We start from the raw sequence: 16,230 nt of genomic DNA on the forward strand, positions 1-16,230 counted from the left end.
TTTAAAAACCTCAGTAGTATTGACTGATCCGTTTCCAAACCCAGGAACCAATCTGGTTTCTAGTGATAATGCTTCCCCATCCCAAGTCCTTATGCTGTCCATTTCAAAACAGCAAAATGATGCTTTGATATCAACAAGGAATAAAGATTACGGGAATCCACAGCTGTCGAACAACAAGGCTACTGATCAACCTAGTAGTTCGACAACAACTTCGACCGAAGTTGTGCCACCCATCATTCCTGAGCTAACGATAAAGCCACCAAAGGGATTTGTACACAAATCAAAATTTAATCCTCATTCCAGAGCGGCATATAAACATAATATAGAGGACCTGGCCTAATCGCCGTCTGCTATGTCAACACTTGAGGTACTGCAAAATTGCCCCTCCCAAAAGCAAGCTTTATTATCATCAATAGGTAGGATTGACCCAACGGATTCCAATCTTGTGGCCTTCAATCATAAAGGATATGACCCACAGTTACCAGCTCAGCTCGCCTTCCTCATACAAGTGAAAGCCCTCAACAAAATTGTTCATCGAACAATTATTGATGAGGGGGCATCTACCTGCATTATGTCAATGAGTTGCTGGAAAAATTTAGGATCACCACCCTTGTTGCGATCATCAACAAAGTTAAAATCATTCTATGGATGGGCATACACCCCGTACGGGATTTTAAGTGACTTGAAAGTTGAACTGGGGGGAAAATTAGTAGAAATTGACGTTGAAGTTATCGATGGAAACCTCGATTACAATATCCTACTAGGAAGGCCCTGGATTTATGCTATGGCTGCAGTTGTGTCAACACACTTTAGAAAGATTGCATTTCCTTTTCAAGGAGGAATTAAAATTGTTGATCAACAAACCTTCCTCCCCAACAGTTCACAAGTTACGCGAAGCATCCCAATGATCCATGGAAACTCTCGATCGCTTCAAAATATTGGAGTAGGCCTCCTAAAAGACCCTACTTTAATGGGTACTTTCACCCTACCGCCTCTGAGTAATCTGGCGGAAGTGGCCACGGTGGAAACCTGCAATATGATATCTTCTATATCTAAAAGATTCAGAAGATTCCCGAACATTTTGTCAGCATGGATCATCGCCATTTTAGAAATATTGTAGCAATCAATTTTCTTGGCCTGGGGGGAAAATCCAAATCAATGCTCATCGAGTGTTTGGATAGATAGGTCTAAGGAATATGGCACCTCTTCAGATTCTTGGTCGCATGTACATTCTACAGACAAAGGAATAATTCAGTCAATGATGATAGGAGAGGCACCATGGGAAGATTACCACCATCGTTCCCATCTTCCAGATCACCATGCAGATTATTCTAGCAACCTTAATCATCCTTCAGATTTTGATTTTCTATCAAATACTGTAAATACGGTTGATTATGAGGATACTTATTTTACTGTGTCAACCTCATTAAAAAATGAAACAACTCCCTTTCCAAATCGAGTCTTTGATTACGATCTCGTAAAATCCAAGTGAAGTCTTTCAAAGATTTCGAAGGTAAACCTTCATTCCAACCATCGCGTTGAATGCAATGAAGCTTGGGGGGCATGCACCTCGATTTGTGTCATTATGTTGGGGGCATGAGAACTTATGACAAGCATAGTTTCTTGTTTCAAGCTTATGTAAACATGAAACCGAATCTGATCATATGTTGTCGCATGGTTCAAGCTCATTAAAAAATGAACCAGGCCATGAGCAGTTTTACGCGAAGTTCAAGCTCGTTAAAAAATAAACCTAGCAACAAGCAGTTTTACACAAAGTTCAAGCTCATTAAAAAATAAACCTACCAATGAGCATATGCTCCACCAAAGTTTAAGCTCATTAAAAAATGAACCCACCTTCGATAAATAACCATTGTGATCACATTATTATCAGCTTTTGAGCCTTGTTCGTGTTCTTACCATCACGTCCACTCTGTTTTAGCCGAACGTACGCCTCCATTCGATTGTTTACCCCTTTTGAGGAACAACTGTGATGAGTGATCCTATTAGCCACCTTCTTTACACTGTCGTGATTGAAAAGTTCCAAACCTTACTTGGAACCAGCTGCTATCTGAAAACATCACTCTTTCCTCAAAAAACGAGTCTCCTTTAAGCTCTTTTCATCTGACTCATAAAATATGAAAAGATTGCCGAGCAATTGGCCTCTGTAGCTCGTTAAAGAGATTGGAAGTGCTATCCCTCCTCTAGATTTTAATCTTTTTGGACCTGAGGGATTATTACACAAAAAGATCGAGCGTTTATCTTGTTCGGCTCGTTAAAACTATCGAAAAGTCATCCCTTTCGTATTGTTTTATACTTTTTCGGACTTAAGGGATTATATTACGAAAAAGGAATATTGGAGTTTTCTTTCCTTCTCTTTTCAGACTCTTTAAAATTGAAAAGGACCGAGTTATCCTTATCATTAAACTCGTTAAAATAATAGCGATAAACTTGTCCATTCAAACAAGAGCGAGTTTCACTGTCGCTAGGCTCGTTAAAACATAGCAACAGGTTTGCCCGAAGGGAAAATTATAGAACAAGCATATGTTATCCTCCTCAAGATTGACAAAAATAAAGAGGTACTAGTCAGAAATGACTGGGGAAAATTGGGAAGAAAACTTGAAGAAACTTTATTGGTAGCAGGTCGCTCTTGAACATGACACTTTCACTCCATCACCATGATTGAGTCGGGTTGGGTTATTCTGTTCACCGGTCATACCACCATTGGTCCACCGTACCATCCACTTTTCGGGTTAACGCTACCAATACATTTCAGTATTGCTGATATGTTCAAAAGAAGTCACTCAGAGAATTCACCTACCCAACTTGTGTCTCATCCACTACAATACCTTCACGCTTCATTCTTTCATGACCGCCACCTTGAGCCTTGTATCATCAATTCGTTTTCACCTCTACAAAATCATTTGCTCCATTCCGTGTCGTAGATGTGGGATCATTAATTCCCTCCTACGATGGGTCACTTCTTGCCGACATCAGCTCATTATCCAAGAAGTCGACCTAGGGACAACCCTTCCAGTACTTTGAAGCTTGCATGCCTCAATGGCAAGTTTCTCACTTCCGGCGACAGGTTTACACTAATGGCCTTCGACCGAAAGACTTTGTGTGGTGTTCGACATCAACTCATATATTCACACCACGTGAATTGTACTGCAGTACCTTGAGGGTCATCATCATCATCGGTGATTCCTCTCCCATCTGTTAACAGCTTGCATCATTGGCTGGTAATCAGGAGAAGTCCTTCCATGTTTGACTTCAGAACATCTTTTCACATGGATCGACTTGTACTTTCGGGTGAAGATTGAATGAGTTTTGAAGACCCCGGATCTAGTTTTATCCATCCGGGCTGCGATATAATCAAGAAAATAAAGACATCAAATGTACATCATTTCTACATAGATAATCATCCAAACCAAGGGATGATGGCTCTACCAGAATCATCAGTCTGCACACAGACGGTTGTCTGTCCTATGTACATGAAAATGAATTTATCAAGTTGACCATGGGAATTCCCGCCTCAGCTAGATCATGAAAATATTATGAAGATAATCTATTGTATTGTATCTTATTATAGGTCACCTTCCAGTGCAAAAAACCTCGGATCCTCATTATAAAGCATTTCACCCGACATCAAAAGATTTACGACCTCATGCTTTAGGGGGCAACTGTTATAGACATATTTTGGCACTACAACCCCAATCACATATGTCCATAAACCAAGGGCTTCTAAGCCCCTAAAAGTGTTGTTTCATACCCTAAAGGAGAAAGGTCAGCTGATTACATCATCTCCCAGACGTTTTCCATGAAAACCCACTCAGAACTAGTCAAAGCAGGACCATACAAACTGCCCAATGCAAAGGGTACGATGCATCTCACCTGCCACATGCAAAAATTGTGATGCATACTAGAAATCCCTTCTGTAGGGTGCGATGAGTGAGAGTAGACAAATGGCACAAGTAGTTTGCTAGGTGGAGACCCTGACAATCTTCTAGAAGCTTCTCATTTGACACTTGCCTCCCTAAATTCGCCCAAGTATGAGTAGGAGATCATGAAATCTCCAAAGGGAACCAAGAACTATCAGAGAGATGACACTAATCAAAATCCTAGAAGCTGACTCACCCCCCTACAAATATCTATAAATGGATCCCTCATCCCAAAGATCCAAAGGTTGGAATTTGGTAATTTGCAAAGAGGTGTTGCTAGTTTCTCTTTGAAGACATTGATGGGTGATCTTGCTTTGTGTGAGGTGAAGAGGGATTTCAAGCTGGGAGGATGGCGCTGGGTCAGACCAAGTGGTTGTAATCCTCTCTTCTACTACTTTTACTAATAAAGCTATTTGAGTTTTCCTCCATATTCTTATGTATCTCTGAATATTGTGTAGATATATGCATTTGTATGGTCAATATATATCTGATCCTATATTGTTTATAGTGAAAGATCTCTATGCTTTGATGGTATTATGCTGTTGTGAATCTACAAGTTCTCTTTGAAGCGGGACAAGTAAGGAAGCAATGGCGAGATTCTGTCAAAGGGGAAAGGAAGCAAGCAAGGAACCAAGCGGAAGACTGAGGTTGGTACTCTCTGCTTCTTTCTCATCTCTCTCTCATAAAGGAAAAACAAGTGACTTTAATCTATTTGTTTCTAAGATAGCTACCTGTCTTAGTGAGACTAGCAACTCTGAATAGACACTAGATTTCCCGATAACAGTTGTGAATGATCCATTGTATCAAAGTACCTAATCTCTGTTATTTTCTATTGGGAAGAAAATTCATAAAGGGCCTTTATGATCTCATAATCTAGACATAATTCATCACCAAAAATCTCTTCAAGGTATTGAATAAAGTTTTCATAGGATTCACAACAATATTCAAACAACAAGAATGAATGATGATATTTTCCATAAAACTCAAAGAATGTTGTGTGAAATTCTTTAAGAGAGAATAAGCTACCTGGCTTCAATCCTTCATACCATGACCTTGCTTTTCCTTCTAGGGTAGCCATACAAATTTTCATCAAACAATCCTCATGAAACCTAATCTAGAGCTCATGTATATTCCAATGAAATTTTATTAGATGCATAATAGCCTCATCCTCGTTTCCATCTATGAATTTGGGCAAATTAGTTTGCCAATCTATGCAAGGAATTTGATTTGGAAAACCAAGAATGTGAGCACGATTCATAGGAGCATACCTTCAAGTAGTTGAATCCATTTTGAAAATAGTTAAGTCACCAAGAAGTTATTCAAACTACTAGTTTTTGAATAATGGAGTCACCATGAAAATTCTAAACCTTTGGATTGTTCAAAATGGAGTCACTAGGTGAAAGTTGCATAGCCTTTCTTGTGTCTGATCACTGATCACTCTTCTTTCCCAGGGAAGATATGATATTCCAATCCCTGGAAATGATGCCAAAATGTTATCCTCCACAATATCCCAAGGATGAGAAAGGAGATCGAAGGAGGTAACCTCATACCACTTAGGGTTTAGCAGCTAGCCCTGCCAAACCAAAGAGGGGCTCTCTCTATGAGCTCACATCCAATGATGACTAGAGTGGAAAAAATATATTAGGCTAGATATGTTCAACTCTAGGGTTTTGAAAATTTTAGGGTTTTGTTGGATCAAGAGTGAAAATTAGGGAACTAGGTCAAAGGATCAAAGGTTTCAGCTGCAAGATATATAAAGGAGCATGGTAGGTATGCCTTTGTGATACTTTTGGGTTTTGTCGATCTAGTGTATGGTGGAAAATAAAATATCAAAATGAGCATGGCAAGCATGAATTCATTTATCAGAAGATAAGTGACATAAACATGAAGTTCCTAACAAAACAGAGCTTAAAACTAAGAATTATGTTTAAAACCTCTTAGGAAAATCACTGAAAAGCATAGAAATGCAAAGAAGATGGAATTATCATTCATATAAGACTATAACAGAGAGAAAACATTATCACAAACTCACAACACAAGAATTCCTGAATAATAGTTGCAATTGTTCTTTGATTTCCTGCAAAAAGTGATGAGGTACAAGCTCCAAGAGTTCTATTCACTGGTTTCCAACCTTGAGTTTGACTAAAAAATAGATACATATAGACTAAAAAAAAATCTTCCCCTCACTTAGGTTCGAATCCTTCAGTCTAGGAACTGATCACATGAAGTGCTCAACAAATCCTAATGTCTAAGGAGGTTAAAACAAACTCCCAAATTGGCCTTAAACTGATTCATTTGACCATGAACACATTTACAAGCATGAATCTAGTCTTTTATTACCATATAAAGCATAATCACACTTCAATACATCATAATTACATCAAACATAATTAATTACATCAAGAAATCTCAAAACTAGCTTAGCAAATTGAGAAAAGTGACTTCCAAGCAAAAACGAAGCGAAACTGTCAAAAATGTAGCGTGCATCCTGCAAATGCCTTTTGGAGGGGCTTACGTGCTCCAAATCAGGATCTTTATGGATCATTGGAAATCTATGGATGTCTAGTTATCATTTGAGTCATCAAAAAAGTCATTTGGACACTCCATTACAAAGAAAAATGCATTTTTCCAAGACTACTCTCAAAAGTGCAGCAAAACGCAACAAAAACATAGTGAAAACATAGCGCCATCTTGCAGGGAATGTTTGACTACCTTCCTAAGCTCCACATGCATATCAGAAGGTACCATTATAAATATTAGGATTTATAGTTGTCAATAGAGTACTTAAGCATGCAAAATGGCCTCTCCAAGACTGAGAAAAATGCATTCTCCCAAGGTCACTCTAGAAGTGTAACAACTCTCCTGTAGAAACTGTAGTTTTGGAATTTCTCCAAAATCATAACACCTGTGTATAAAATGAAGGATTTTTTTGTTCCTTGGTATATTATTGACTAAAAAATCTTCCACCTTTGTAAAATTCATCTCCATTTGGTCAGAAACATACTTTGAAGCAAAATTGTCCCTTTGTGCAGCAAATGATTTGTCTCTTGGAATGATTTCTTAAGAAATGGTGGACATGATGTTATGTGCTGAAATGGGCTCATACCTAGAAATTATTCCCCCTTTATACTTCCTCGGATCAGTGGGTGTGGTCTCTACATCCATTAGGTAACCCTATGTCACTAGAAAAGGGAATTAGGGTCTAGTGCTAGAAAACAGGGGATTTAGGGTAGTTTTAGGAATGAAGGGAGATGAAGAGGTTAGGGGGCTCATAAATTATTGGAAAAATTTAGTGGGGTAGGGATAGATGTTAGGGAGTGTATGGAAGTGAAATTTTAGGGAATGGATGATGGGAAACAGTGCAAAAGTGGAAAAAGTAGTCCTAGCCTAGGAAAGTGTCAAAATTGTAGCAATAGGCTAGTGTTCGTGGGAAATTAAAGGAAATGAGGGGAATGGGAATGGGAAAATCTTAGGGGAGGATTTAGGAGGTATTTATATGTATTGGGAGGCTTATGGAAATGAAAAATCACATAGGTAGTGATGGGAAAGGTAGCAAATAATTTTTACAAAGTCCACGCTACCCTTTCTGCTAAAAACATAGCGTCGGGTCTAGGATTTGTCCTAGAAGCTATTAGGATGAATGAGAAGGGTTAGAAATGATAAAGGAAATGTATATCAATGTGAGGAAGGGTAAAAAATGTGGTGAAAATAGTTTAGTTGTGTTCCAATTAACTCAGGGAGTGAAAAACTGAAAATGTAGCGTAGAAACCCTAGGAGAGGGTTCCACACCTTCAAACTAAAAATTTCACTTTGCTGAGGTGGTGTTTGCCTTTGACGTACCCGTACTGGGTTGAGAATACATTCACCTATTGAGGAAAATTATTGGAGATGTGTTTCAAGACACCCTTGCAAGAAAACGTAGCGTCCTGATGAAAACATAGTGAATAAGGTAAAAATGTAGCATGAGAGTTTGAGATGCACAATAAGAGTCACATTTGATGCTCAATGAGTCTTTTGGGCTATGGATGATAAATTGGAGTCTTGTTTACATGTAAATGATGAAAACAAATGTTTGGAATGTCTTTAAAACTTACAAAAACACCTTTTCTTGTATATGTCATAGGATGACAATATACCCTTCCTTTTGCAGTAATATCTCCATTAAATGTTACTTGATACCTTTTATTACCTTTATTTCCTAACATGCTATCTCCCTTGGTGTGAAGACTTAAGACACATAACAATGATGATGCTTTGAATTTGGACATAGTAATGACAAAACCGATGGAAACCCTAGACCAAGACTTATATGCTGACACTTTAACTGATATGAGACCAACAAAGACATGACCATGACAACTAATGAGAACCATGATTACTAAAGGGAGTAGCACTGACCTAGACTCAACAACCAATGATCAAATTTTTTTATTTGAAGACCTACCAAAACCATAAAAAATTGACCTAAGACCCTAGCAAAAAAATTTGAAAGAGCATATTTGATCACTAGTGATTGACATCACTGACAGGTACTAACAGGGATAATTTCTTCTCCTTGACTCTTAAAAATAGATTCCACCTTACATAAACATTGAGTGGAAATGTAATGGACACAAGGTGTATGTGGATTGAAATCATGGGTTTGAAGTAACAGATTATTGAACCAATCAAATTCACCATGGTTGAATTATTTGGATTCCACAACATATTGGTCAAGGGCTTGTTGTGGAAGAAAGTAAACACGATGGTGCATATCATCCCCAAGATAATCAGGGGTGGTCATGGATTCCATGATGTCTTCATCAGAATCAAATACGGGAGGATGGGAGGAAGAGGGACCACATGATGAAGATGAATTACCTAAGGTATCTCGAAGAGAGAAAAAGTTCACATACACATCGTTGGGAGGGATAGAAATATGATTAGTAGATGTGACATCTATTGATGTTGAAACCGAAGTGTCCTCCAAAATAGTTTCGAAATAAGTACAATACGAAACTCCTAAAGAGTCTGAATATATTGATCCCATGGATGATGACAGTTAGAAAATGGGTGTAGAACTATTCATCATCTTGACATCAAGAAGGGGAATCACAATGGTGGGAGGGGAAAACTCCTGTTTTGGCTTAACAGTGGGACCAAAACCGGTAAGTGGAGGGGAAGTGGAATCACTATGAGCAACATCTAACTCGCGAACCAATTCAAGTGTATCATGAAAATATTTGAGATGGGAACAGTGATGGGAATATTGGCCATAATTATCACACAAACCACAAAGGTGATTCGTGCATAAGGATTTGTTCTTTTTGGTGGACTGAGGTAAGGTGACATGGACCTTAGGAATGTTAGAGTATGGGAAAGTATCATAGACCACATTCTTAATGTGAGTGAGTTCATGACAATTATTGGTGGCATGCCCAACAACATCACACAAAGCACATGGAGGATCAAGATTTGGCGGTTAGGAGGAGAGGGAGCTGCTTGGGGTGCATTTCCTTTCGGTCCCTTTTTTGGGTTCCCCCCCCCCCCCCTCAACATATGCTTTCACAGTAGGATTGGCTTCATGTTGAGGTTGTTTTGGAACTGTCGCAAAGGACGGGGTAGGAACAACATCTTAAACCAGAGTCAAAATTGTGTAAGGATTGAGTTGATTAGGAGGAGTGTTTACGGGAGGATCAATGTACAATAATGGGATCCCAAAGGTATTGTTAGGTAGACTCGATGTAGCCATAAAAATGATAGAAAATATTCCCGGTGGCAGGAATAAGAAGTTATCTAACCTGAGGGGTAATGACCTAGGGGAACTACTCCTAGATTTTTAAGACCCGAGGGAATGGTTAGGGGATGAAAAGGACTGGGATAGATACCAGTAGAAGGAAATGGTGTTGGCATTATGATACATGTGTTATACTTGATGGCAACCCACTTGTAGCAGAACAACGCACTTGTATATGGTACCTAGATGAATCTACAAGAGAGATATCAGATGTGACAGAATGCATGCCAATTTTGTTTGCAGATGTGACAAAATGCAGGGAAGTTCAAAGGAATCAGTTCAAAAGTAATGTACAATGGTAAATCACATTAGAATAGGTCTATTCAGAGGGAACAAAGTAATGGTACAAAAGAATAGGATGAAGGAACAAAGGACTGCAGATCAGAATCAAGAAGTTGAAGAAAAAAGACATTTTCAGGTATGTTAAGTTGTATACGTAGGTTCACTATACAAAAAGAGCGTATACGTATGCACACACTTTCATAGAATAAAAATCGCCTATGGGATGAAAAATTAAGGAAATTAGGGTGAAAGAATACCAAGGGTCAATATCATGGTATTAGCCCACAATATTGAGCCGAGTAACGATTATTTGATCCCATCTAAGAATACCACAGGCTCTAAGTGTTGTCTTGATCTGATATATTGAGAAAGGCTAAAACTATATAAGGAGGAGAAGATCAAAGGGCTAAGTGCAGAAGTAATGAATATTTTTGAATTAAGACTTCTATGATCCATAATAATTGCACCAGCATCTTTCAGCAAAAATCACATAAGAAATATTCCTGTCGACGCGTTTCGAACCAGTCAGTGTGGTTCATCTTCAGGACAAGATGAGCAACCAGATCCAAGCAATGCAATAAATAGATGTAGAGGGCTCCCAACTAGCCGTTAGGGTTCACAGCTAGTTTGACTAAGGGAAGAAATTACAAAATGTTTTAACCAAAAAGGGTAAGGGAATCTAACTTAAGAAGTGTTAGATAAAAAGCAAATATGCATGTTATGAGTTTTTGATGCTTTGCTTGATCTAAACTACGTATGCACCTAAGTGTTTAATGATGGATGAGATCCAATGATGGATCAATATCATAATGACTTATCATTATGTGATTTGATAATGGATAGGCTAGAACTGATTGCTAATGCGCGTTTCATCCTTTATATGTGATGATCTAGGCATGTCTGAAGTCTAGAATTGCAGCGAAGTTATAAGTAAGTATTTGTAGATCTATACGTTGGTTCGCTTTGGTGAAGGTGCATATACACACTGGTTTGGCTCTTCCAAGTAGCCTATGCAAAAGAAAATCTTGATGTTCATGGATGACTGGTCTATCAGATCAGTTTTGTTGTTTTATTGTTGTTTGTCAAAGAAGTCTTCTTAGATCTGAAAGTAAAAATGAATGCATAAAGATTTTGTGTCTGATTGATTGATTGATTGAGTAAGAAGGGTGATCCTTGCTGCTATCTGTTTAGAACTCTGTAAATTGGTAGTAGATCTTCATAATGTCACTTATTGGTATAGTTTGTGGTTCAGAGGTTTTATGATTCAGTGTCTTTAGAGGTATACGCAATTTGGGCTAAAGGAAGTTGTGTATACACACAGGTTGGCTTTATTGAAGGAGCGTGTATAGTCTATCACATGATTTTTGAGGTTACAGTTGGTTCTGGCTTTTGATGCAGTGTTCTAGGTTCAGATTTGTGTGCTGGTTATAGTGATCTATCTATTCCAGTTGATTGCTTGAATTTGATTAAGTTTGAATGAATGGTTGATTCAGTTGTGTCAAAGGTTCAATGATTGTTTGATTCAGTACGTCAGAGGTTTCAGTGATTAATTGATTCAGTTATGGTTGATTCAGAGATTGATGATTGGTTTTAGTTATGTCAGAGATTGATGATTGAGTTTCAGTGATTGGTTTTGATGGTTGTATTGTAGTGGTGATTGATTTTTGAGCTTCAATGTTACTGATGGGTCCAATGTGAAAATTTGATGAAACGTGGCCTACATATTGTAGTATGGTGTACTAGGAGTATCCAGTGTGAAAATCTATGAAACGTGGTCCCTGGAGGATACTGATGGTTGGATCCTCCAGTGAGGAAGTCGAAGCTTCCCGTCGGTAGTGGCTGGTGATTTTATTAGGGGGTTGGATCTCCCTTCTAGTAGTAGCTGGAGAACGAGTGAAGGTTGTAGCCTTCTGTAGTTCAGAGCCTAAGTACTAGTAAACATGTCGGCTAGTACAAGAACTAGGGGGTTGTAGCTTCCTTCTAGAAGAAGTTGGAGAACGAGAGAAGGTTGTAGCCTTCTGCAGGTGGGTGCCTCCGTACTGGTATGAGTCTGCACCAGTACCAGATTGTAAATAGATTTTCTTTTTATTAAAAGAAGACAGAGATGACAGCAATACGTGGTTTTCACCCACATTGGGTTTCCACCTTAAATCTTGGTGTTCATGTGTGTTGCTTATGTGTGATGGTTTATTCTTTTATTACTACACATGGTTACTGTTTAATGTTTAATAAAGTACTAATGCACTGATTAAAGATCAACATATGATGAATTAACTGAATCATAAGTTCACTGGATTATGTTGGTTTCCTTAAGAACAGTTGCGTGCACACATGAGTTTCCTTCACTGAAGTAGTGTATATAAATCTGATTATGGAAATGAAAAAATTATTGATTTTCAAATACGGATTCACCCCCCCCCCCCCCTCTCAATATTATTTCCAATAATTGGAATCAGAGCAGGTCCTTTGGTAGAATCTTGATCGCTTGAAGGAGATCCATAGTAATAATGGGAAAGAAGCTAAAGAAGAAAGCACCTCAAAATAATAATACATCTCAAAGGAACTGTGACAGTGGGAGAGATGATTGGAATTTATGTGGAAGAAACTCTTTAGATTCAGAATCACCTCAGAATCAAGATAAACAAGCAAAAGAACTATCAAGTACAAATTTGTTGTCCTCTGGTGATACATTTCTATGTTCATTTGAAGATAATGAAAGTGACAGCGAAACAACTGAATTTTCTCTTATGGGTGAAAGAGAAAGAAATCAAATAGAGGTAGAATTCAAAAATCTCACGGACAAAATTAGAGATCAAAAAGATCTAATTGATAAAAGGGTATGTGCCTACAAAGAAGAAGTTACAAGGTTAAAAGCCTAGTTAGAGGAAGGAAAAAAAATAAAGAAGCAGTAGAAAGAAAAGGAAGATCAAAGTCAAAGGTTGCAGGATGAAGTGACATCATTGAGAAATGAAGTGAATGAAAAGGACACAACAACCAAGGAACTTATAGAAAGAACTAGCTACTGTGAAGGTCTTGAAGCTATGGTCGTTTCTCTAAAAGAAGATCTCAAAAATTCAAATAAGCAAAATGAAGAACTACTCCAAGCATTTGAAGAACAAGAAAATGAAGTTCTCGAATTAAGGCAACAAGTGGAAGAAGGAAGAAAAGCTGAAGAAATCATGAAAAAGAAGTAGCTTGAAAAGGAAGAGCAATATCAAGTTGAGGTAAAAATCCTAAAAAGTAAATTAGAAGAAAAGGATAAACTTTTATGATTTCAAGATAGTAATAAGATTTTGGATGATATTCTTAGTAGTTAAAGGTCTCCTGCCATCAAATCTGGTCTTGGTTTTCATGAAATTGTTAAAGGAGAATCTAGCTCACAAACTGAAGCAAGGAACTGTAATGAAAAATATGAAATGCTCAACAGGGAGATAAGAGTTCAACCCCATCAACAACCAAGGCTTCAAAGAAAATCATTTACTCCTTACTATGGAAGTGAAAATCGGTTCTTTCCTCTAATGATCAATGTTGAATGTTTTATATGTCATAATTTTGGACATGTTGTAGCTAGATGCAAAAGTAGAATGATTCAAGCTAATAACCGTCACACAGAAAGATCATCAACTTCCAGGTACTTTAAGGGATATTGTTTTTCCTGCAGTATGTTTGGTCACAAAGCCATTAACTGCTATAGAGGGAATATGAAACATATAATGTGTTATGCTTGTAACAAGTTTGGGCATATAGCAAAAGAATGCAGGAGCAAAATTCGGCCAACATACCAAAAGGAGTAAACATCATCACACTCAAAGGTATGGAAAAATAAGGAAGTACAACCAGAAATATGTGGCATAGCTCAGTATACAGACATAACAGACTCAGGAGAAATTGAGAGTATGAAATTTCAGTGTTCTAATTCTCATACGCGATTATCATGAAGACAGGTCACGTATATACGTGAGTTCGAAGCTGCACAATCGCATATATGTTGGTTTGATGAAGAAGCAGTGGGACAGACTTAGAAAAATGATCTGATATGGTTCAGACAATTTTCAGTTATCTTTTCTGTCTTAATGATTGATGACTAAAGTCTGTGGATGTTATTTAGAAGTGCTTTTGATCCTCATAAGTTGCTGATAACTTGATGTATATCTTATTGATGATGATGCCTTGATATTTCTTACTGATATATGCAATGATCATATCTAACAGTGAACAGGTGGCACAGGTTGAGGGGGAGAATATGTTATGCTTCTCATATTGCATTGTTGGCATTATGTTTAGAAGTCTTTGGTACCTAATGATTTTTATCAATGGTGATGATGCTTATGTGGCTAAAGTGTTTAAATGATACATCATGCTATGTTGCGATTATGAGTTGCCTATGATGATGATACTTGTATTGCTTGGGGTTACATAGTTGTTATTCAGATCAGATTTATGGGTGATTGTGGATGAATTTTGATGATGCATACAATACATATATGTTGCTTACATGGTGATCTTCATAAGGACAAGGAGAAGTACAAAGCTTGAGTACACAACTTCATTATTTGATGATGAGCCACTCGTTTTATGTTGTTGTCATCATGCCTTCAAAGATGCATCAATTTCATATGGTGCAGTTATGATGCGGGATTCCTATAGCTCTTGACTCTCACATGGTTGAGGATTGTTGTTGTTGATGGTATCAAGAAAGCTTGACAAATGACTATGATCTCATGGTTTGCTAGATACATATTGCTATCTCTTTGATGGATATACATTATGCTAGATACATGGATGATTACTTGAGTTGCATATTGATAAATATTTTTGGTTGGCCATGAGAATGGTGTTATTGCAGGCATATCTATTTGAAGACATGAATATTTGGAGACATGGCTTACTTAGTCACATAATGATGATGCCTTCTTACTTTATGATGATAGGTTTGATACTCACATATGTTGATTATCGTGGTTGATGCTTATCAGATGTGGGATGTTTCATAGTGATGATACATGGTTGATATATTGAGGGTTCTTGTGGAAATATCATGCAGTTCTTGTTGATGATGTTATGATCATAGATAATGACTATGGTGTTTTCACATACATATGATATGATGTCAATAATTTTGTGTTACTTCTTGGAGATATGAAATATGCTTAGTTGATTCATGGAAGGTTATCATAAGGCTATTTTTACTAAGGAAACAGAGCAAGTTGATCTTGATGAGATCAAGAGGATGAGTTGATATCTATAGGTGGCATACTTTGTCACAAGTTAATGATATTACATTGTCATATCTTGGGAACTGATGATGGACATATACAAGTTGTTGTTCTAGATGTTGTTGATAGATGCTTACGATGCAAATCATATATGGTGTATGATAGTTGATGATGACTATCATGGTCTTGTTTAGATCTTTGGTCTTTGTTATAAATGTCATGTATATCATTTGATGTAAAGGTCATATAAAGGCCCGTAATATGTCTCTATCTGTCATACTCTTTTAATGAGTCCGTTTTGGTCATCTGATGTAACTTGTAACCCCACTATGCATGGGAAGGATGATGTAATAATTGCTATATTTTAGTCATGTATAAACAATTGGTATATCCCCACTTGGTTGGATAGATGAGTCAAATTTGGTATATCCCCACTTGGTTGGGAAATTTATGTATGTATGATTCATTGGTGATAGGAAGGTCATACTCACATAATTGAGTTATAAAGTCATGTTATTCCTTTGGAAAATATTTTTTGCAGACTCTGCATGTGCTCAAGGGGAGCATGGACGATATAGTGCATCTCAACATGTACAAAGGGGGAGTTTAATCAGATATTTCAGCATGTGCCTAGGGGGAGCATGATCAATTTTCATATTCAGCTGTTCAGATATGAAAGTCTTCATTTTGGTCAACCCTTTACCCTTGATATCAAAGGGGAAGAGTATCTTGGTCTTCCCTTTGCCCTTGATGTCAAAGGAGGAGAGTATTTTGGTGTTGCTTGTTATCTCTAATAGTTTCTATAGCTTGCAGTAATCAACACCAACATGGTTGACATCAAGTCCAAAGGCGGAGATTGTTGGCATTATGATACATGTGTTGTACTTGATGGAAACCCACTTGTAGCATAACAACAAACTTGTATATGGTACCTAGATGAATCTACGTAACTAGATAAATCTACAAGAGAGATATCAAATGTGACAGAATGCATGGCAGTTTTGTTTACATATGTGAC

The sequence above is a fragment of the Pinus tabuliformis genome, chromosome Q, assembly GCF_031772625.1.
Source record: "Pinus tabuliformis cultivar Carrire ecotype Pingquan chromosome Q, CPIR1, whole genome shotgun sequence".
NCBI lineage: Eukaryota > Viridiplantae > Streptophyta > Pinopsida > Pinales > Pinaceae > Pinus > Pinus tabuliformis.